The sequence below is a fragment of the Aethalodelphis obliquidens genome, unplaced genomic scaffold, assembly GCF_003676395.1.
Source record: "Aethalodelphis obliquidens isolate GAN/ISIS:26980383/991018 unplaced genomic scaffold, ASM367639v1 scaffold6, whole genome shotgun sequence".
Taxonomy (NCBI): domain Eukaryota; kingdom Metazoa; phylum Chordata; class Mammalia; order Artiodactyla; family Delphinidae; genus Aethalodelphis; species Aethalodelphis obliquidens.
In genome coordinates, this window is record NW_020837950.1 from 50,187,453 (window position 1) to 50,207,667 (window position 20,215).

Consider the following 20,215-nt stretch of genomic DNA (forward strand, 5'->3'; position numbering starts at 1 on the left):
TTCTGTTTGCCCTCAGGTTTGGTGTTCTTACAGTAAGTCAGAGTCTATAGGAAACAGGAATTAAACAAAATAATTGCAACAATTTTAAACTGGATACACAGAAAATTAAGCCCCTCTCATCACTGTGACTTGCCTATTTAGCAGCTGTTCTGGGGGGTAAAAGAGGAGACACAGCAAGGCAGACTGGGTTTATGTGCTTTTTGAATTCCAAGGATTCCCCAAATAGGTTGGATTTATGTACTTCAACATTTTCTCTGACCAAGACTTGAACTCCACTAGTCTGGGTGGACTAGTGGATCTAGTCTGAATAGACTAGTGGCTCAGGGTGTGATCTTTGACTCAGAATTCAATTCAGTTCCCAGTTTTGCCACTTTCCAGTTTGACTCCCCGAACTTCTGCTACTCTGTCTTCAACAGGAAAAAAATAATAGTACCTACCTCCAGGATGTTTAGGAAGATTAAATGAGATCACTCATTAACTTAGCATTGTGCCTGGAATTACACTTTGAAAACTCAAGTAGGAGCCGTAATAATCATTATTATTATTATGGAGAGCAGCATCAAATTAGGCCTAAAGACTTTCTGTGAGCATTTAGACTCTCTATGCTCCTCAGAGGTCCAAAGTAGATAATCACATTTCTTGGGAACTAAGCAGAGCTCAAAGGCCTAGTTTGTGAAGCCAGTGATGTTTCCAGTCATAAGGTACCGCACTGCAATATATTCAGATATTTGGGACTATTAGCAAAAGGGTATTGGAATGTACAGCCACCCATATTTCTCCCCATGATTAAACTTAAATTCATTCTGCTGTATTCTATACTATATGGTCTATATTACAAGGCAAATGATATAAAACTGTACCATTTATAACTGATTAAAGTCCCAGAGTCCATGGTTAATAATCACCAGGCTGAGCTAGTATTTCTCATAAGTCATTGTTATCTCCCGATAAAATCATATGGGCCCAAACTGACTAAAGAACCAAAAGCATTTTTTTTAATTAAACATTTTTAAATTAATTTTTTTAAATTAAAAATTTAAAAATTATCAGTATACTGATACACTTGGTCTACCGAAATAATGAGGGAATTTTAATATCACATTTCACATTGGCTAGGAACTTCCTTACTACAGATATGCTGTTCAATTCAACATTCTATAAACTAAAGCTGATAGGCAGAATTTTGTGTGAATCTGGATGGGAGCTTGGAAGATGGATTAAATATGAAAAATACACACTCTACCTTCAAGAGAAGGAGGAAATGCTTTCATTATTTACTTTATCCAGCCATTCAGTCAATAATATGAAGTGCTAAGTGCTGGTAGATTTTTTAAAAAAGAGAGAGACACTCACCAATTTTCTTTATACTTTCAAGCTCCCAAAATGCAATTCAACTATTTATACAATAACTGACTTAACTTGTTTTAAATTATGGGGTGTCCTCTGTGTGCAGAGCTGTGAGAACTCGATAATCATTATATAAAGAAAGTGGGAGGCAACAGAGAAACCAAAGAAACAACAGACATGGACATATCCACACATAATAGAGCAATGCATTTTCTTCCCAAAAGTCTGCCAAAATCTTATACAATGGTCAGTTTACATGGCTTTATAAGCAAAGACATGTGACACAGATTTTTAAAAATTTTTCACACAATAAAATTTAACGTTTTCACTTAATTTCTAGTAATTTTTTTTGACCATGAATTTACAAATGCATTATGCAACAAACAGCTTGCAATTGCTTGAACAAGTGCTTGAAGCTTGACACTTGAGAGAACAGAGCTTTCAAAGTAAATGCTTAAATTCTCTTATGTCAGATTGTTACCTATGTTCACATTTTAGGTTTTTCTAATGAAATTAAAAAATAGAGGACAGTAATCTCCTTGGATTAGGTACAAAGGCTGAAAAAATACCCCCTGTGCTTTTCACAATATTTCAAATTTCTGATCTGCAAAGAAAGTAAGCACATTCTTTTCTGAAATCCACATCTGGAAGTCTATCGGTGAACATTCTTTAGTATATGGACTTCGGACCCAGCACTTATTAAACACAGAGTCATAAGTAAAATGAGAATAACAGTGTATGTTAGATTTTTCCCCCATTTAACATTAAGTAATACTATACACAATAAAACATAATTTCCGTTTCCTTTTCTAAGAGTACAAAGTCCCAATCTACTTTTGAAATTCGGTTTGGAGCAAGAAAAGGATGGCCTGACGGCATTTTTCCCAATTCCAATGATTAAACGTATAACGTTCACGTGCAGTGGCAGCATCTTAGCTTCTGGAGCTTACACCCGACATGATTTTTGCTTTTCTTAAAGTTATGTCGTATATATATTTATCGAATACATTACCAATCATGCTCAAAGGAAAAGCCAACAACACTATTCGATTTTCCTGGTTTCCAGGAAGCTCGCACCCTAGGGTCGGACTCTTCAAGGCGCTTGGGCTCTCGGGTCCGAGGCGCCACGGGAAGGGCCGCTCCAGCAGGCCTGGGTACGCAAAGGTGCTTCCTGGCTGGGACGCCAACTTGGCGAGGATCTGCTGTTGGCAAACACAGATTAGTCAGGATAAAGTCGCCACAGACTCAACCAAGCAAAGCATAAATGGCCCTTTCAGCACAAGCCTGCGAGGAGGGATGTTACCGAGCGCAGCAACCCAATTTCTTTTCTCCGGGATCCCCAAACTCGTGTTTTCGAACGCTTTCCGATTCACGAGGCAGGTGGCTTGATCACCTAAGTGCCCCTCACCCCCTTTCCTTCGCGTATTTCCTCCACCTCCTAGCCCAAGTTTGACTTTTTAATGGATTCGGGAGGACTGAGGCAGACTAGGAGGCTGGGAAGGGAGAGAAAGCGCACTACCACCACACCACGCGGATTCGCGCGGTGCTGGTGCGATGAAAAAAGGCGGGCACGGGGACCAGACGGGAGGTTTAAGAGAGGGCACAGGGCACGCCTCGCTGGGGGAACAGGGGGCGGGGCCACGTGCCAGTTCCAGGGTTCCGAGCTCGAGCACCGGAGGGCTCGCAAGCGTCCCAGCCTGTCCGCCGACCGCCGCTCCGCCCGCGAGCATCCCAGTCCCAGGACTCTTAAGCCCTCGCTCAGCCCGCGAGCGCGTGGCACGAAGGCGCGTCCGCATCCGTGCCCCAGCCGAAGGAGCAGGAGGTGCTCGCAGCCCCAGGCGTCTGATGCGAGGCTGAGCACGTGGCTGCCCGCGTCGTGCCCCGCTGAGCCAGGCGCGACAGGAGAGGGGCGCGCTCCAGCTCTGCTAGCCGCGCGCTAGGCGAGGCGGGGCGGGGCGGGGCGTGGCCGGGGGGGCGCGGCCGCCCGCGGAGAGCCGCGGAAGAGCAGGCGCGCCGCGGCCGTGAGGGAGGACACGGTTCAAGCTTTGCAGTCAACTGTGAGTCCCGAGAGCCAGTCCTAAGCTAACACACTAACTCTGCAGCCTTCCTCACGACCCCAAGCCACCGAAGGCGGCGACACCTGATCCAGCACACAAACGGGTCCCTTCTGTCCCCGGATACAATTTCGCGGCGGAGACGCACTCAAACTCACGCGCAGCAGCCAAGAGCGGAGGTAAGCGGACGGACCACGCCGCTCCAGCGGGCGAAAGGGGGGCGGGGCGGCAAGAGGAGAGGGGCGTTGTTTGCTCCCTGAGGTGAGTGCCGGGCGGATGGCTGCGACCCAGGGGTGGGGGGTAGGGATCCGAAAGTGCAGATGGGGTTGGACTGAGGGGGTAAGGGGTTGGGGGTGGGTAGGGTGTGGGGCGGAGGTGTGTAAAGGAGATCTTTCCTTGCTGCCTCGCTCGCGCCCATGCTCCTTTCCCGGCCGTATGGCGCCCGTTTGAGGGTCCTCTCGCGTTTCGTGCGTGCAGGCTGAGAGAGGGGATCACCCGGCGTGGATCTGGCCAAGGACCTTGCACTTGACCCCGGAGCTATGGGCACCGCGGAGCCCCCGCCGCCAGCCAGGGATGGGGGCCCGGGAGGTGCTTGGGAAACTCTGCAACTCTCCTCTACTTCGTCCTCTCCCTGAGGGGGAACTAGACCTGGGTGCATTGGGGGTAGCGCGTGTCTTGGGGCTACACACACAGACGCACAGAAACAGGGACCTTTCAGTGCCCGCAAGCCTGTGCGACCCCCGGAAATGGACAGTGGTCGCAGGGTCTCCGCGCGGATGCGGGAGCCATATGGCGTGCCCTTGCTTTAGAGAAGCGTGTGCGGGTTAGGAGGCGAGAGAAGGACGCGCTGCAGGAAGTAGGGCGCCTTCCACGGGCTAGAGGAGCGGCGAGGGGGCCTGGGATGCGTGGTTTGGAGTTGTACGAGGCAAACCGCATCGGAGTGCGACAGGGCAAAAGGACAGTCACGCGTGGCGAGGGGGTTACTCAATCGGTATGTGTAAATTCGCTGGTTTAATGGAGGGTTTATGAAGTTGAGTACGGGGAACGTGCCGCTCTGCAGCACTTCCGTAGGGAAAGTACCACCTCTGTACCTGTACCTCTGGTTCCCATCGCCGAAAAGCAACCCCAAGGGGGTGGGGTGGGGGGTGGTGAGGAGGGGAGAAAGTGAAAGAACTTCTGAAAGTACTGGAACTCGGAATACTAGATTGTGTTAACTAGTCATTATCACGGGGGAGAGGGCGTATCGCAAGGGGGAGGAGTGGGTAGCATTCGAGTCACCTGCATTATGAAACAGTGTTAGCAATAGAGGCAGCCTTTTATTTCAAGTGGGTTCCACCCATAAACGATAGGAAAAACACTACTCTAAAAACCTTCGATTTCCCTTGGGCTGTCATCTCGTACAATGAATTTTTTAAGATTAATGACATGAAGGTGTGGTTGTTTGGCTAGATGCCAAGTGTGCTGTTGTTTCTATTTATGATGATTTCATGTTCAAAGAAAAAATGTCTGCACTCAGAATTGGTGTAATTGGTGTGCTTTATTTCCACTTACTCCCAGAAAAAAATGCCACTTGAAGGAAGGCTAGGAAGTGCTTTTTAATTGGTATGTTAATAGTGTTAGGAGTAATCACATTTTATTCCCTGGAGAGTTTTAAATTAATGGAAGAGTCATGCACATCAATATTGTATAGTGAGGGAATCCGAACTTTGCATTAATTGAATTAGATCATAAACCAGACTATTTTTTCTGTCTCAGAGAGAAACAGTGGACTAGCTTTCTCTTATGGAAACTATCTCCAGGCAGTTTGAGATAATTGCTTTTGGACTGTTTCTGTTCGGCAACTATTCTAGATAATTCTAGAGGGAAACACTCAAGTGCTATTTGATTTGCCTGTCACCCACAAGGTAAGGTTGACATCTTGTGTGATTTAGAGCTATAGCAGTGTTTAAAAACTACAATGAAGCATACTTCCGTGACATTTAGTAATAGCTTGATAGTATATTAGTAGCTCGGGCATAACTGAGTAAAAACTGTACTTGTGACTTTCTCGTGATAATACTACTGTAGAGATTCAAACTCTTTTTAAGTCTAAAAGTTCCAGAGCTTTATGCTTGTTGTACTAATGCCTGGTGTGCATATTAGAATAAGTAAACCAATGGAGTAAAAAATATTTGTAAAAAAATTTATTTTTTGTAAAATCTTTTTGTGTGTAAAGAGTTTGAAAGTTCACATTTGATTTGAATTACTTAAAACATTTCATGGTACCTTATGAATAACTATCAGCTTAATTACCATGTAAATATTGATGGCAAAGGAAGAAAATAACCACACTCTCAATTGTCAGACTCCTTTTCGAAGTTATTTATGTGCTTGTTTATAAGATAATATTGACTTGATGCTGTTTAATTCACATTAGATTTCCAAAGTACACCAGGAGAGTAAGAACTTTGGATTGTTTTTGCAATATGTCATAATATCTCATTTATTTGACATTATCTGGGTTATTACTTATTTACATAAGCACATTTTCAAAATAGCTGACCCCTCACACCGTTAATTACTGACACTTTAAAAAGTTAGCTATTAAAACAAGTAATTTCTAAATATTACACTCTTACTTGCTCCCCAGGATGTAAGTTATTTTTTTTTTGTTGGACTGTCTTTATGAAGATGAATTCATAAAGAATTGAATAGTGCTATTCCTTGAGGTGTATAGAGCTGTTTTTGTTTATAGTAAATGGCCTCAGCCTGCCTGGTTGAAATACTAGATTGGGGACAGAAGTACTATTCTTTTTTTTTTATGGTTTTTCTGGGTCCTCTTTCTGTTATCAGCTATCACTTTCTGCTGCTGTCAGGCTGTGAGCGGGCCCTGCTGCTCTATTATCTGTTGTCTTTTTTTTTTTTCTTTTTTTTTCCTGAAATGATGTGGGCTATTGCTCGAGTATAAAGCCTGCGTAATTTGTGACAGGTACTTGCTGTTCTCATCCTTTGTTTCTGGGCTAGATAGTGAGCTCAATGGCTGAGGTTCCTAGAAGGGTAACTTCTATATAAATGGTTTTAACGTGTTTTTTAAATAGAAAATTTTGTATATGAGATCTTTAGAAGGGTGTCTTGATTTCAGACATTCAGTCTTCTGGAAGATCTTTGCTTTTCCAAGAAATTGAAGCAGGCTTTAAAAAAAGTTTCCTTTTCTTATGGTAGGCCCAGATTGTCTTTGTTTAGGAATACGTGTCCGATGATACTTTACATCCTGCTTTCGGCCATTGAAATTGACTAGCTGTATGTAATGTTGGCACTATTTCTCTACTCTGGAAGCTAGGAATAAGAAGTGTGATTTGATAAGCCTGGTGCCCATACTTGAAGCTAGGTGAATCATTTCAGTATTACTTTGCATACCCACACATGGGGTTACATAATCAGATGAGGTTTGAATAAAGTTGTTTAATTTAGTGTTGAAAGCGGTGATAATTATATCTTCCTAATCTAAAGCATTTCACAAACATCCTTCTTTTTTTCAACACATACTTATGAAAAGCATACTATGCATTGGGCACTATGGTCCTGTACACTGGGGATATGCAGACACATAAGACCATGGGAGGACTCTGGGTTTAAGAGGATTAGATAGATAGAAAACAAGTTGGCTTCAATAAGTACAAAATAATGTTATATGTTCTTGAGTGCTTTGATAGAGAAATGCAGAGAGCCCTGAACAGGCATTTGGAAGTGGCCAGTTCTACATGGGAACAGAGACTAAAGAGGCTTCATAGAGAAGGTGACAACAGAGGAGTCAGTGTAGACAAGGGCAAGATCATGGAGGACTGTTTGCCATCCTACGGTGTGTGGACCATTTTCTCCTCAAGGTTGTTTTAAACAAAGGAGTGGTGAAAACACAGCTCTCACAGCAGTCTAGAAGGATGGATCTGAGGTGTGAGACAGGAATAACAGGTTAGAAGGTATTGGGGTGATCTTGCTAAGAGAAGTTGAGGAACTTACATCAAAGTTGTGGCAGTGAGATGAAGAAGAGACTTTGGTCACGCAGATGTTAAGGTGGTAGAAGCTCTCAGATTAGGTGACTGGTTAGATGGTGGGTGGTATGGGAGGATGGGATAGGGACTTTAAAGGAGAAGCCGATCTGAGGACCAAGGATGATAGAGTTCAGCTTTGGACATGTAGAATATGAAGTGCTTATAGAAAATCCAGCTGGAGATGAGTGTCTGATGGATCATTGCACAGAACTTCTGAGCAGAGAGGTCTGGGCTAGATAGGTAGGTAGATAAGTGGATAGATTAACGGATGGGTGGATAGACTGACTGCTTTAACCATTTTCAACATATAGATGGTTGCAAAAAAAAAAAAAAAACGGAAGTCAGTAGATCTTCTAGGGCAGGTTCAGAGAGTAAGATGAAAAAAGAGGCCTGGGGAGATTCTAAAATCAAATTGTTGGCTATAGATATAGGGAGCAGTAAAGAAGAAAAAGGTACAGAGTGAAAGTCGGGAGGAAAATTAGGGGAGAGTAACTTTTAGTAGCTGAAGGAGGAAAGAATTTCCAGAAATGAGGGTCTAAGTACTAAAATGAGGGGTATCAGACAGTCCTGGTTCTGCCCCTGACTAGCTATGTGACCTTAAACTCAGAATTTAGTTCCCTTTCCTCGTTTACATAATGAAGATCAAAGTGTGACCTCCCAGGGCCACTGTGAGGATCAAATGAGATAACGTCTATCAAGCTCAGTGACTGGAAGTTATCTGGTTTGTGTTCAGTAAGTGCTAGCTGTTTTTATGGAAAACAGGACTTGGATTTGGTGATAGGGAGGTCTGTAGAGACTGCTGCTTTCAGCAGTACTCGCTCTCAGGGTTTAGGGAGGGTGATTAAAAGATATGTTTCAGATGGAAACTTGATCATATTTATAGCCTTTGAGGAGGAAGCCAGTACAATAGGGGCACTTGAAAATTTTGAAGGGAAAAGAGAGCCATTGGAACATGTTCCTTGACTGGGGGGCAGGGTTGGCTCAAGAGCTCTGGGAGATGTTAGCTTCCTCAGGACAAGCCATGCTTCCACCAGCCTGGAGGGTCCACAGCATCTTTGTTGCTTTTTAAAAGCATCTGGTAATCAAATCATAGACATTTTTAACGTCTTCTTTAAGGTTTCTCGGTATTTAAGTGAGTTTAAGTGAGTTCTAGTTTCTCAGATAATATAATAAGGACAAAGATTATTCATTTTAAAAGACTCTGAAAACAAAAACAAGATAGGTGATATTAAAACTGAACACAGTGTAATTTAATGTTTAATTCAGAAGGCATTTCCATGTCTAAGGCATGGAAGGCATTTCCATAGGGTCTTAAAAATCAACACCATGGAAATCAGGTATTAACCTGTGTAATAGGGGAAGGACTGATTTGTAAATTTCTTAAAAAATTGAGCTGACCATAGTAATATTTAAAAATATCTACTTTTGGGGCTTCCCTGGGGCGCAGTGATTAAGAATCCGCCTGCCAATGCAGGGGACACGGGTTCGAGCCCTGGTCCAGGAAGATCCCACATGCCACGGAGCAACTAAGCCCGTGCACCACAACTACTGAGCCTGCGCTCTAGAGCCCGCGAGCCACAGCTACTGAGCCCACGTGCTGCAACTACTGAAGCCCGTGCGCCTAGGGCCTGTGCTCCGCAACAAGAGAAGCCACCGCAATGAGAAGCCTGCGCACCACAACGAAGAGTAGCCTCCCGCAACTAGAGAAAAGCCCACGCGCAGCAACGAAGACCCAAGGCACACAAAAATAAAAATAAAGTAAAATAAAATAAAATCTACTTTTTTCCTTAGGATTTTCTCTAGTTGGATGAAGTAATGCTTTATATTAGAGATAAACATCTAAAATTAGATTTCTATTTTAATATGTATATATTTTTTACCCTGTAATTAATGGGTATTTTGAAAAAAATTTACATATGTGAATTGGTTTGGGCACCACTCAACAATTGAACATGGTGCATGATGTTTACTAGTTGGTTTTTCGTGATTAACTGGTTATAAATATTCCATTTTAGTTCAAATTAGTAAGTCTGTTTCAATACATGCTTATTAATATTCACTACTTATCATTTGTTTTTATATATATGTATATATATTATATATATATATATATATACACATACACATATATATATATAATTTTTTTTTTTTTTTTGGCTGTGCAGTGTGGCATGCGGGATCTTAGTTCCCTGACCAGGGATCAAACCCGTGCCCCCTGCAGTGGAAGTGTGGAGTCTTAACCACTGGACTGCCAGGGAAGTCCCTCATTTGTTTATATAACGTGTAGCATAGTACATAGTTTTTAGGACATCCAATAAATGTTTTCTGAGTAAAATGAAATTAGATGTTCAGTATTTTTAAGGTGAACTGAAGTCCATTATGTATGTGGTTTTTAACCTTTGATGACGTTCTTTCCCTGAAATTCTCTAGCTACATTTTTTGTTATCAGGACCTCTCTGTTTTGGAGTTGAGTTTCCGTCTGTTGTGCTAACCCCCTCACAGTGTATGGTCCCACTCTTGCAAAACGTAGTGGGCTGTGCCGGTGATTTTCAATTTAGGACTTCTGACAGTTCCATGTTACATATTCACCAACTCAGTTTTGGGCTCTATACTGTCCTGCTCAGGACTCCCTTACAGAGATGACAAGTGCCACATTGAAATTAACTTAGACGTGAGGTCAGCATTTAGGAGTGCAGAGCCCCAACAAAGACGGAACCTTTGGGTTTGTGAATGGCATGGTATGTAGGACAGCCTAGGTCAGTTCCTACTCTGGTTGGAAATTTATGTAAGTATTAAAACATTTGGATTAGATAGAAAGAATGTGTAGTTAGGAACATTTCAGAGATACTGTGTATTTTGCTAATAGCTTTGTGCTATTTGTCTGAATTATTAATAATGGAAACAGTCACTATATTGGAGGTGTAATTTCCCTTGACTTGATTTAGAGAACAGAAATGAACCTTTTGGGATTCTAGTCCACTAAATAAATTTACATTGTAACTGATTTGGTAAATATTTGCTTGATTTGGGAATATTATGAATACAAACATGTGTACAATTATTTTGCACTTTTCAATTCTATTTCGAAGAAATTTGATACTTGACACATTTTCAAGAGTTATACTATTTTAGCTATTACATTGGCTATAACTTGCTTTAATAATAACCATGGGGCTGATTTTCCTTCAAGTGGGATGTTTTAGTGTAAACAAAATGTTCCCATGGATTTAAAAACTTTTTAAAAAGTAGAATCAAGTGTACGAATATGCTGTATATTTTTATAATATGTTCCTGAAAAGTAGTATAAAATTTGGTTTTTATAAATTGAATATTTATAGAATTTAAAATTTTCAAAACACTTGAAAGTAAGGCAAAATTTTAACTCTTAAAATATAGGTGACGGGTATACAGATGTTTTCTATATTAATCTTTATACTTTTCCATAGGTTTGAAATAGTCGACAGTCCAAAATATATGAACAGTGATTTTAAAGCATATCCTATTTTAAAGGTACCCAGAGACTTTGCTTATTTAAAGCAATCTCAAAGTACACCTCTCTATAAAAGGAATCCCATTTTGGTTAATCTGTTTTGCAAATTCAAACTTTCCTAATGGACTTACACAACAACAACAACAAAACTTAGGGACACCTCTGTACCACATTGTAAATATACTCACATACACCATCTTAAGCTTGTAACATACAGGCTTAATCTGATTCTAGACCTCATCCTCACCTTAATATCCCTTATTCAGAAGAGAAGGCATTGACAGGAAGAATTTTTTTTTTTTTTTTTAACTAGCAATGGAATAAGCCATCCACTGGTGTTGCCTTCCTGCTTTGAGAGAGCTGCCCTGAGACTGGGCGGATGACACAGGCCCTGCAGTCCCTTGGCTGTGGCTTCTCCTTCTGAGGAAGGCCATGTGCTTTACATAGACTTTGCATGTGTGCTGCTGTACCTGTGGTTCCTCTGTACTCGTCAGCCAATCAGGAGAGTGGGGCTTAGAGGAAAACTAGTCAAACAGGTTTGCCTGTCTACTTAGAAGGGGGGGGGGGAGGGAGCAGTGAAATTTGTGGATAAGGTCAAGGGTGAAACTATTTTAAGGAATATTAATGCTAATCGCTGACTCTGTTTTTTCCTGGTTTTGAAAATACTTCAGGGGCATTTGTGAGAATATATCTTAATGGAGCTAAAGCGAGAGTAAGGAAAACTGGAAGGAGAAATAAATAAGAAACAGGGAATTAGAGCAAGATGGAGAGTGGACAAGGAAAGACAGTAGTGGAGGGGAAGGAAAAAAAAGAGGAAAAGGACAAGTGTCTCGGTGGCATATGTGGGCTTTGTGTGAACCTGGAGCATCATAGCAGGAAACCATAGTATTGATCTGAGCATGAGTTTAATTACAACCAATAGCTGTGATCCTCAATATCCCAAAGAAGGAACAGCCTACTGGCTTAGGGCTGAGGTTTACTAGGAACGTTGGTGGGAAAATGTAGTTACCATCTCAGACACTACCTTTATGTGGGAAATTCTCAGTTCCTTTGAACAACAGTCAGATGTTACATTCATACAGCTTTTTTGCACTTTGCAAATTGCTGACTCATACATTCTGTCATTTTATCCTCATTCTGCCCCTGAGCGTTGTCCGGTAGGTAGTCACATCTTACAAACCATGACCTGGGGGTGCAGAGCTCTGAAATCACCAGGACAGTCTGCAGGGGATTTGATGTTGGAACCCAGGCTCCTGGCTACTCATTTTCCCATGGGAATCCTGGCTTTCAGGGCTCTCTCTCGTCCGTCTGCCTTCTGATCACCCTTGTTTACTTCCTCCTGTGCCCAGCACGTTCCATTTATTGGGTTCATTTCTCTCTTTAAGCATTTGCTTTAGGATACCCCACACCTGAACTGTTCTTTTTTTTCGTCTGTGCTTTCAAATTCTCATCCTTCGTGGTTTCTACACTCAGTCCCACCTCAGACTGTTGCTTCCCAGTTTCTTTTGCTTTTGACTTTCCTGTCTACATTTGTCCATGATATTTGAACACTTAGTTACGTTCATTCTCCCTCTAAGAAGAGTATGCGCAGTTAGAGTGTGGACTTTCACTCTTAGTTTCCCCATAAGACCTTGGACAAACATACTAACCAGAGGTAACATATTTAAACGTAATTGAATGATACCTTCAGTGACTCATAAAGCAGGCAAGGAGGTAAATTCTCTAAAATGCTGTATGTATATTGATGCTTTTTTCCTTTTGTTTATTTTCAAAACCACATATTCAAACTTGAAATGTTCCCTTCCTTTTTTTTTCAAGTACGGAGTATTAACTCTTTTTTAAAAATTACTTTACTTTTATTTTGCATCTTTATTGGAGTATAATTGGTTTACAATGGTGTGTTAGTTTCTGCTTTATAACAAAGTGAATCAGTTATACATATACACATGTTCCCATATCTCTTCCCTCTTGCGTCTCCCTCCCTTCCACCCTCCCTATCCCACCCCTCTAGGTGGTCACAAAGCACCAAGCTGATCTCGCTGTGCTATGCAGCTGCTTCCCTCTAGCTATCTATTTTACGTTTCGTAGCGTATATATGTCCATGCCACTCTCTCACTTGGTCACAGCTTATACCCTTCCCCCTCCCCATATCCTCAAGTCCATTCTCTAGTAGGTCTGTGTCTTTATTCCTGTCTTACCCCTAGGTTCTTCATGATATTTTTTTTTCTTAAATTCCATATATATGTGTTAGCATACGGTATTGTCTTTCTCTTTCTGACTTACTTCACTCTGTATGACAGACTCTAGGTCCATCCACCTCATTACAAATGGCTCAATTTCGTTTCGTTTTATGGCTGAGTAATATTCCATTGTATATATGTGCCACATCTTCTTTATCCATTCATCGGATGATGGACACTTAGGTTGTTTCCATCTCCTGGCTATTGTAAATAGAGCTGCGATGAACATTTTGGTACATGACTCTTTTTGAATTATGGTTTTCTCAGGGTATATGCCCAGGAGTGGGATTGCTGGGTCATATGGTAGTTCTATTTTTAGTTTTTTAAGGAACCTCCATACTGTTCTCCATAGTGGCTGTACCAATTCACATTCCCACCAGCAGTGAAGGAGTGTTCCATTTTCTCCACACCCTCTCCAGCATTTATTGTTTCTAGATTTTTTGATGATGGCCATTCTGACTGGTGTGAGATGATATCTCATTGTAGTTTTGATTTGCATTTCTCTAATGATTAGTGATGTTGAGAATTCTTTCATGCGTTTGTTGGCAATCTGTATATCTTCTTTGGAGAAATGTCTATTTATGTCTTCTGCCCATTTTTGGATTGGGTTGTTTTATTTTTTTGTTATTGAGCTGCATGAGCTGCTTGTAAATTTTGGAGATTAATCCTTTGTCAGTTGCTTCACTTGCAAATATTTTCTCCCATTCTGAGGGTTGTCTTTTGGTCTTGATTATGGTTTCCTTTGCTGTGCAAAAGGTTTGAAGTTTCATTAGGTCCCATTTGTTTATTTTTGTTTTTATTTCCATTTCTCTAGGAGGTGGGTCAAAAAGAATCTTGCTGTGATTTGTGTCATAGAGTGTTCTGCCTATGTTTTCCTCTAAGAGTTTCATAGTTTCTGGCCTTACATTTAGGTCTTTAATCCATTTTGAGCTTATTTTTGTGTATGGTGTTAGGGAGTGATCTAATCTCATACTTTTACATGTACCTGTCCAGTTTTCCCAGCACCACTTATTTAAGAGGCTCTCCTTTCTTCACTGCACATTCCTGCCTCCTTTATCAAAGATAAAGTGATCATATATGCGTGGGTTTATCTCTGGAATTTCTGTCCTGTTCCATTGATCTATTTTTCTGTTTTTGTGCCAGTACCATAATGTCTTGATTACTGTAACCTTGTAGTATAGTCTGAAGTCAGGGAGCCTGATTCCTCCAGCTCCGTTTTTCGTTCTCAAGATTGCTTTGGCTATTCAGGGTCTTTTGTGTTTCCATACAAATTGTGAAATTTTTTGTGCTAGTTCTGTGAAAAATGCCAGTGGTAGTTTGACAAGGATTGCATTGAATCTGTAGATTGCTTTGGGTAGTAGAGTCATTTTCACAATGTTGATTCTTCCAATCCAAGAACATGGTATATCTCTCCATCTATTTGTATCATCTTAATTTCTTTCATCAGTGTCTTATAATTTTCTGCACACAGGTCTTTTGTCTCCTTAGGTAGGTTTATTCCTAGATATTTTATTCTTTTTGTTGCAGTGGTAAATGGGAGTGTTTTCTTAATTTCACTTTCAGATTTTTCATCATTAGTGTATAGGAATGCCAGAGATTTCTGTGCATTAATTTTCTATCCTGCTACTTTACCAAATTCATTGATTAGCTCTAGTAGTTTTCTGGTAGCATCTTTAGGACTCTCTATGTATAGTATCATGTCATCTGCAAACAGTGACAGCTTTACTTCTTCTTTTCCGATTTGGATTCCTTTTATTTTTTTTTCTTCTCTGATTGCTGTGGCTAAAACTTCCAAAACTATGTTGAATAAGAGTGGTGAGAGTGGGCAACCTTGTCTTGTTCCTGATCTTAGTGGAAATGCTTTCAGTTTTTCACCATTGAGGACGATGTTGGCTGTGGGTTTGTCATATATGGCCTTTATTATGTTGAGGAAAGTTCCCTCTATGCCTACGTTCTGCAGGGTTTTTACCATAAATGGGTGTTGAATTTTGTCGAAAGCTTTCTCTGCATCTATTGAGATGACCATATGGTTTTTCTCCTTCAATTTGTTAATATGGTGTATCTCATTGATTGATTTGTTTATATTGAAGAATCCTTGCATTCCTGGAATAAACCCCACTTGATCATGGTGTATGATCCTTTTAATGTGCTGTTGGATTCTGTTTGCTAGTATTTTGTTGAGGATTTTTGCATCTATTTTCATCAGTGATGTTGGCCTCTATTTTTCTTTCTTTGTGACATCCTTGTCTGGTTTTGGTATCAGGGTGATGGTGGCCTCGTAGAAGGAATTCGGGAGTGTTCCTCCCTCTGCTATATTTTGGAAGAGTTTGAGAAGGATAGGTGTTAGCTCTTCTCTAAATGTTTGATAGAATTTGCCTGTGAAGCCATCCGGTCCTGGGCTTTTGTTTGTTGGAAGATTTTTAATCACAGTTTCAATTTCAGTGCTTGTGACTGGTCTGTTCATATTTTCTATTTCTTCCTGATTCAGTCTTAGCAGGTTGTGCATTTCTAAGAATTTGTCCATTTCTTCCAGGTTGTCCATTTTATTGGCATAGAGTTGCCTGTAGTAATCTCTCATGATATTTTGTATTTCTGCAGTGTCAGTTGTTACTTCTCCTTTTTCCTTTCTACTTCTATTGATTTGAGTCTTCTCTCCCTTTTTTTCTTGATGAGTCTGGCTAATGGTTTATCAATTTTGTTTATCTTCTCAAAGAACCAACTTTTAGTTTTATTGATCTTTGCTATCGTTTCCTTCATTTCTTTTTCATTTATTTCTGATCTGATCTTTATGATTTCTTTCCTTCTGCTAACTTTAGGGTTTTTTTGTTCTTCTTTCTCTAATTGCTTTAGGTGCAAGGTTAGGTTGTTTATTCGAGATGTTTCCTGTTTCTTAAGGTAGGATTGTATTGCTATAAACTTCGCTCTTAGAACTGCTTTTGCTGCATCCCATAGGTTTTGGGTCGTCATGTCTCCATTGTCATTTGTTTCTAGGTATTTTTTGATTTCCTCTTTGATTTCTTCAGTGATCACTTCATTATTAAGCAGTGTATTGTTTCACCTCCATGTGTTTGTATTTTTTACAGATCTTTTCCTGTAATTGATATCTAGTCTCATAACGTTGTGGTCAGAAAAGATAGTTGATACAATTTCAGTTTTCTTAAATTTACCAGGGCTTGATTTGTGACCCAAGATATGATCTATCCTGGACAATGTTCCATGAGCACTTGAGAAAAATTCATATTCTGTTGTTTTTGGATGGAATGTCCTATGAATATCAATTAAGTCCATCTTGTTTAATGTATAATGTAAAGCTTGTATTTTCTTATTTATTTTCATTTTGGATGATCTGTCCATTGGTGAAAGTGGGGTGTTAAAGTCCCCTACTATGAATGTGTTACTGTCGATTTCCCCTTTTATGGCTGTTAGTATTTGCCTTATGTATTGAGGTGCTCCTATGTTGGATGCATAAATATTTACAATTGTTATATCTTTTTCTTGGATCGATCCCTTGATCATTATGTAGTGTCCTTCTTTGTGTCTTCTAATAGTCTTTATTTGAAAGTCTATTTTGTCTGATATGAGAATTGCTACTCCAGCTTTCTTTTGATTTCCATTTGCATGGAATATCTTTTTCCATCCCCTCACTTTCAGTCTGTATGTGTCTCTAGGTCTGAAGTGGGTCTCTTGTAGACAGCATATATATGGGTCTTGTGTTTGTATCCATTCAGCCAGTCTGTGTCTTTTGGTGGGAGCATTTAGTCCATTTACATTTAAGGTAATTATCGATATGTATGTTCCTAATCCCATTTTCTTAAGTGTTTTGGGTTTGTTGTTATAGGTCTTTTCCTTCTCTTGTGTTTCTTGCCTCGAGAAGATCCTCAAGCATATGTTGTAAAGCTGGTTTGGTGGTGCTGAACTCTCTCAGCTTTTGCTTGTCTGTAAAGGTTTTAATTTCTCCATCAAATCTGAATGAGATCCTTGCTGGGTAGAGTAATCTTGGTTGTAGATTTTTCTCCTTCATCACTTTAAATATGTCCTGCCAGTCCCTTCTGGCTTGCAGACTTTCTGCTGAAAGATCAGCTGTTAACCTTATGAGGATTTCCTTGTGTGTTATTTGTTCTTTTTTCCCTTGCTGCTTTAAATACGTTTTCTTTGTATTTAATTTTTGACAGTTTGATTAATATTTGTCTTGGCATGTTTTTCTTTGGATATATCCTGTATGGGACTCTCTGTGCTTCCTGGACTTGGTTAACTATTTCCTTTCCCATATTAGGGAAGTTTTCAACTATAATCTCTTCAAATATTTTCTCAGTCCCTTTCTTTTTCTCTTCTTCTTCTGGAACCCCTATAATTTAAATGTTGGTGCGTTTAATGTTGTCCTAGAGGTCTCTGAGACTGTCCTCAGTTTTTTTTCATTCTTTTTTCTTTAGAAAAAGAATGCAGTTGTTATTTCCACTATTTTATCTCCCAGGTCACTTATCCATTCCTTTGCCTCAGTTATTCTGCTATTGATCCCTTTTAGAGTATTTTGAATTTCATTTATTGTGTTGTTCGTCATTGCTTGTTTCATCTTTAGTTCTTCTAGGTCCTTGCTAAATGTTTCCTGCATTTCCTCTATTCTATTTCCAAGATTTTGGATTATCTTTACTATCATTATTCTGAATTCTTTTTCAGGTAGACTGCCTATTTCCTCTTCATTTGTTAGGTCTGGTGGGTTTTTATGTTGCTCCTGCATCTGCTGTGTGTTTTTCTGTCTTCTCATTTTGCTTATCTTTCTGTGTTTGGGGTCTCCTTTTTGCAGGCTGCACGTTCGTAGTTCCCATTGTTTTTGGTGTCTGTCCTCAGTGGCTAAGGTTGGTTCAGTGGGTTGTGTATGCTTCCTGGTGGAGGGGACTGGTGCCTGTGTTCTTGTGGATGAGGCTGGATCTTGTCTTTCTGGTGGGCAGGTCCACGTCTGGTGGTGTGTTTTGGGGTGTCTGTGGACTTATTATGATTTTCAGGAGCCTCTCTTTTAATGGGTGGGGTTGTGTTCCTGTCTTGCTAGTTGTTTGGCATAGGGTGTCCAGCACTGTAGCTTGCTGGTCGTTGCGTGACGCTGGGTGTTGGTGTTGAGATGGAGATCTCTGCAAGATTTTCACCGTTTGATGCTATGTGGAGCTGGGAGGTCTCTTGTGGACCAGTGTCCTGAAGTTGTGTCTCCCACCTCAGAGGCAGAGCAGTGAGTCCTGGCTGCAGCAACAAGAGCCTTTCATCCACACTGCTCAGAATAAAAGGGAGGAAAAAGTAGAAAGAAAGAGAGAGAGAGAGGGAGGGAGGAAAGAATGAGGAAGGAAGGAAAAGAAAGAAAGGAAGAAAGAGGATGAAATAAAATAAAGTATGGTAAAATAAAATAAAGTTATTAAAATAAAAAAATTTATTAAGAAAAAAAAATTTTTTTAAGTTAAAAAAAAAACATCAGACGGATAGAACCCTAGTACAAATGGTGAAAGCAAAGCTATACAGACAAAATTTCACACAGAAGCATACACATACATACTCACAAAAAGAGGAAAAGGAAAAAATAATAAATCTTGCTTTGAACCTCCTCAATTTGGGATGATTCGTTGTCTTTTCAGGTATACCACAGATGCAGGGTACATCGAGTTGATTGTGGAGATTTAATCTGCTGCTCCTGAGGCTGCTGGGAGAGATTTCCTTTTCTCTTCTTTGTTCGCCCAGCTCCCGGGTTTCGGCTTTGGATTTGGCCCCGCCTCCGCGTGTAGGCCGCTGGGGGGCGTCTGTTCTTTGCTCGGACAGGACAGGGTTAAAGGAGCCGCTGATTCAGGGACTCTGGCTCACTCAGGCCAGGGGGAGGGAGGAGCACGGATGCGGGGCGAGACTTCGGCGGCAGAGGCCGGCGTGACGTTGCACCAGCCTGAGGCACACCGTGCATTCTCCCGGGGAAGTTGTCCCTGGATCCCGGAACCCTGGCAGTGGCGGGCTGCACAGGCTCCCCGGAAGGGGGGTGTGGATAGTGACCTGTGCTCGCACACAGGCTTCCTGGTGGTGGCAGCAGCAGCCTTAGCGTCTCATTCTCGTCGCTGCGGTCCGCGCTGTTAGCCGCGGCTCGCGCCTGTCTGTGGAGCTCCTTTAAGCAGCGCTCTGAATCCCCTCTCCTCGCGCACCTGGAAACAAAGAGGGAAGAAAAAGTCTCTTGTCTCTTCGGCAGGTCCAGACTTTTTCCCGGACTCCCTCCCGGCCAGCCGTGGCGCACTAAGCCCTGCAGGCTGTGTTCACGCCGCCAGTCCTCTCCCTGCGCTCCACTGGAAGCCCGAGCCTCAGCTCCCAGCCCCGCCCGCCCCGGCGGGTGAGCAGACAAGCCTCTCGGACTGGTGAGTGCTGGTCGGCCCTGATCCTCTGTGCGGGAATCTCTCCGCTTTGCCCTCCGCACCCCTGTTGCTGCGCTCTCCTCCGTGGCTCCGAAGCTTCCGCCCTCCGCCACCTGGAGTCTCCGCCCGCGAAGGGGCTCCTAGTGTGTGGAAACTTTTCCTCCTTCACGGCTCCCTCCCACTGGTGCAGGTCCTGTCCCTATTCTTTTGTCTCTGTTTATTCTTTTTTCTTTTGCCCTACCCAGGTACGTGGGGAGTTTCTTGCCTTTTGGGAGGTCTGAGGTCTTCTGCCAGCGTTCAGTAGGTGTTCTGTAGGAGTGGTTCCACGTGTAGATGTATTTCTGGTGTATCTGTGGGGAGGAAGTTGATCTGCGCGTCTGACTCTTCCGCCATCTTACCCCTCTCACCCTTCCTTTGTTTTTAAATGAAATGTTCTGTATAAACTGCTGTATCATTTAGTTAAAACAGAAGAAAAAAGTTGGTCTGTAGAAAGGTTATATATAGTTCTTTGAACTCATCACTATAAAATTAATAATTGTTTAGTAGATTTTTCTTTTAAAATTTACCTGGGGCTTCTAATGGATGGAGGTGTATTCACAGCTAATTCTAAGAAAGGCTAATAAGAGGAAATAATGACAGAGATAATTGTTATTTAGTTTCGGGTTGTTTTTTTTTTTTTTTTTTTTTT

The 20,215-nt window shown here is 41.4% G+C and overlaps 1 protein-coding gene across 3 annotated transcripts in view; it reads left to right on the plus strand.

The window, feature by feature from the left end:
• The first annotated feature begins 3,004 nt into the window (after positions 1-3,004).
• UGT8 (UDP glycosyltransferase 8) overlaps positions 3,005-20,215 on the plus strand; it is a 94,549-nt gene continuing 77,338 nt past the window's right edge. The window contains exon 1 of one of the 3 annotated variants that reach the window (XM_027103590.1): positions 3,005-3,580. The gene's annotated coding sequence lies outside the window, so the exon portion shown is untranslated. Of the gene's footprint in view, positions 3,581-19,481; positions 19,531-20,215 lie in introns of those variants that run through there. The other 2 variants (XM_027103588.1, XM_027103587.1) reach the window with 2 other exon arrangements.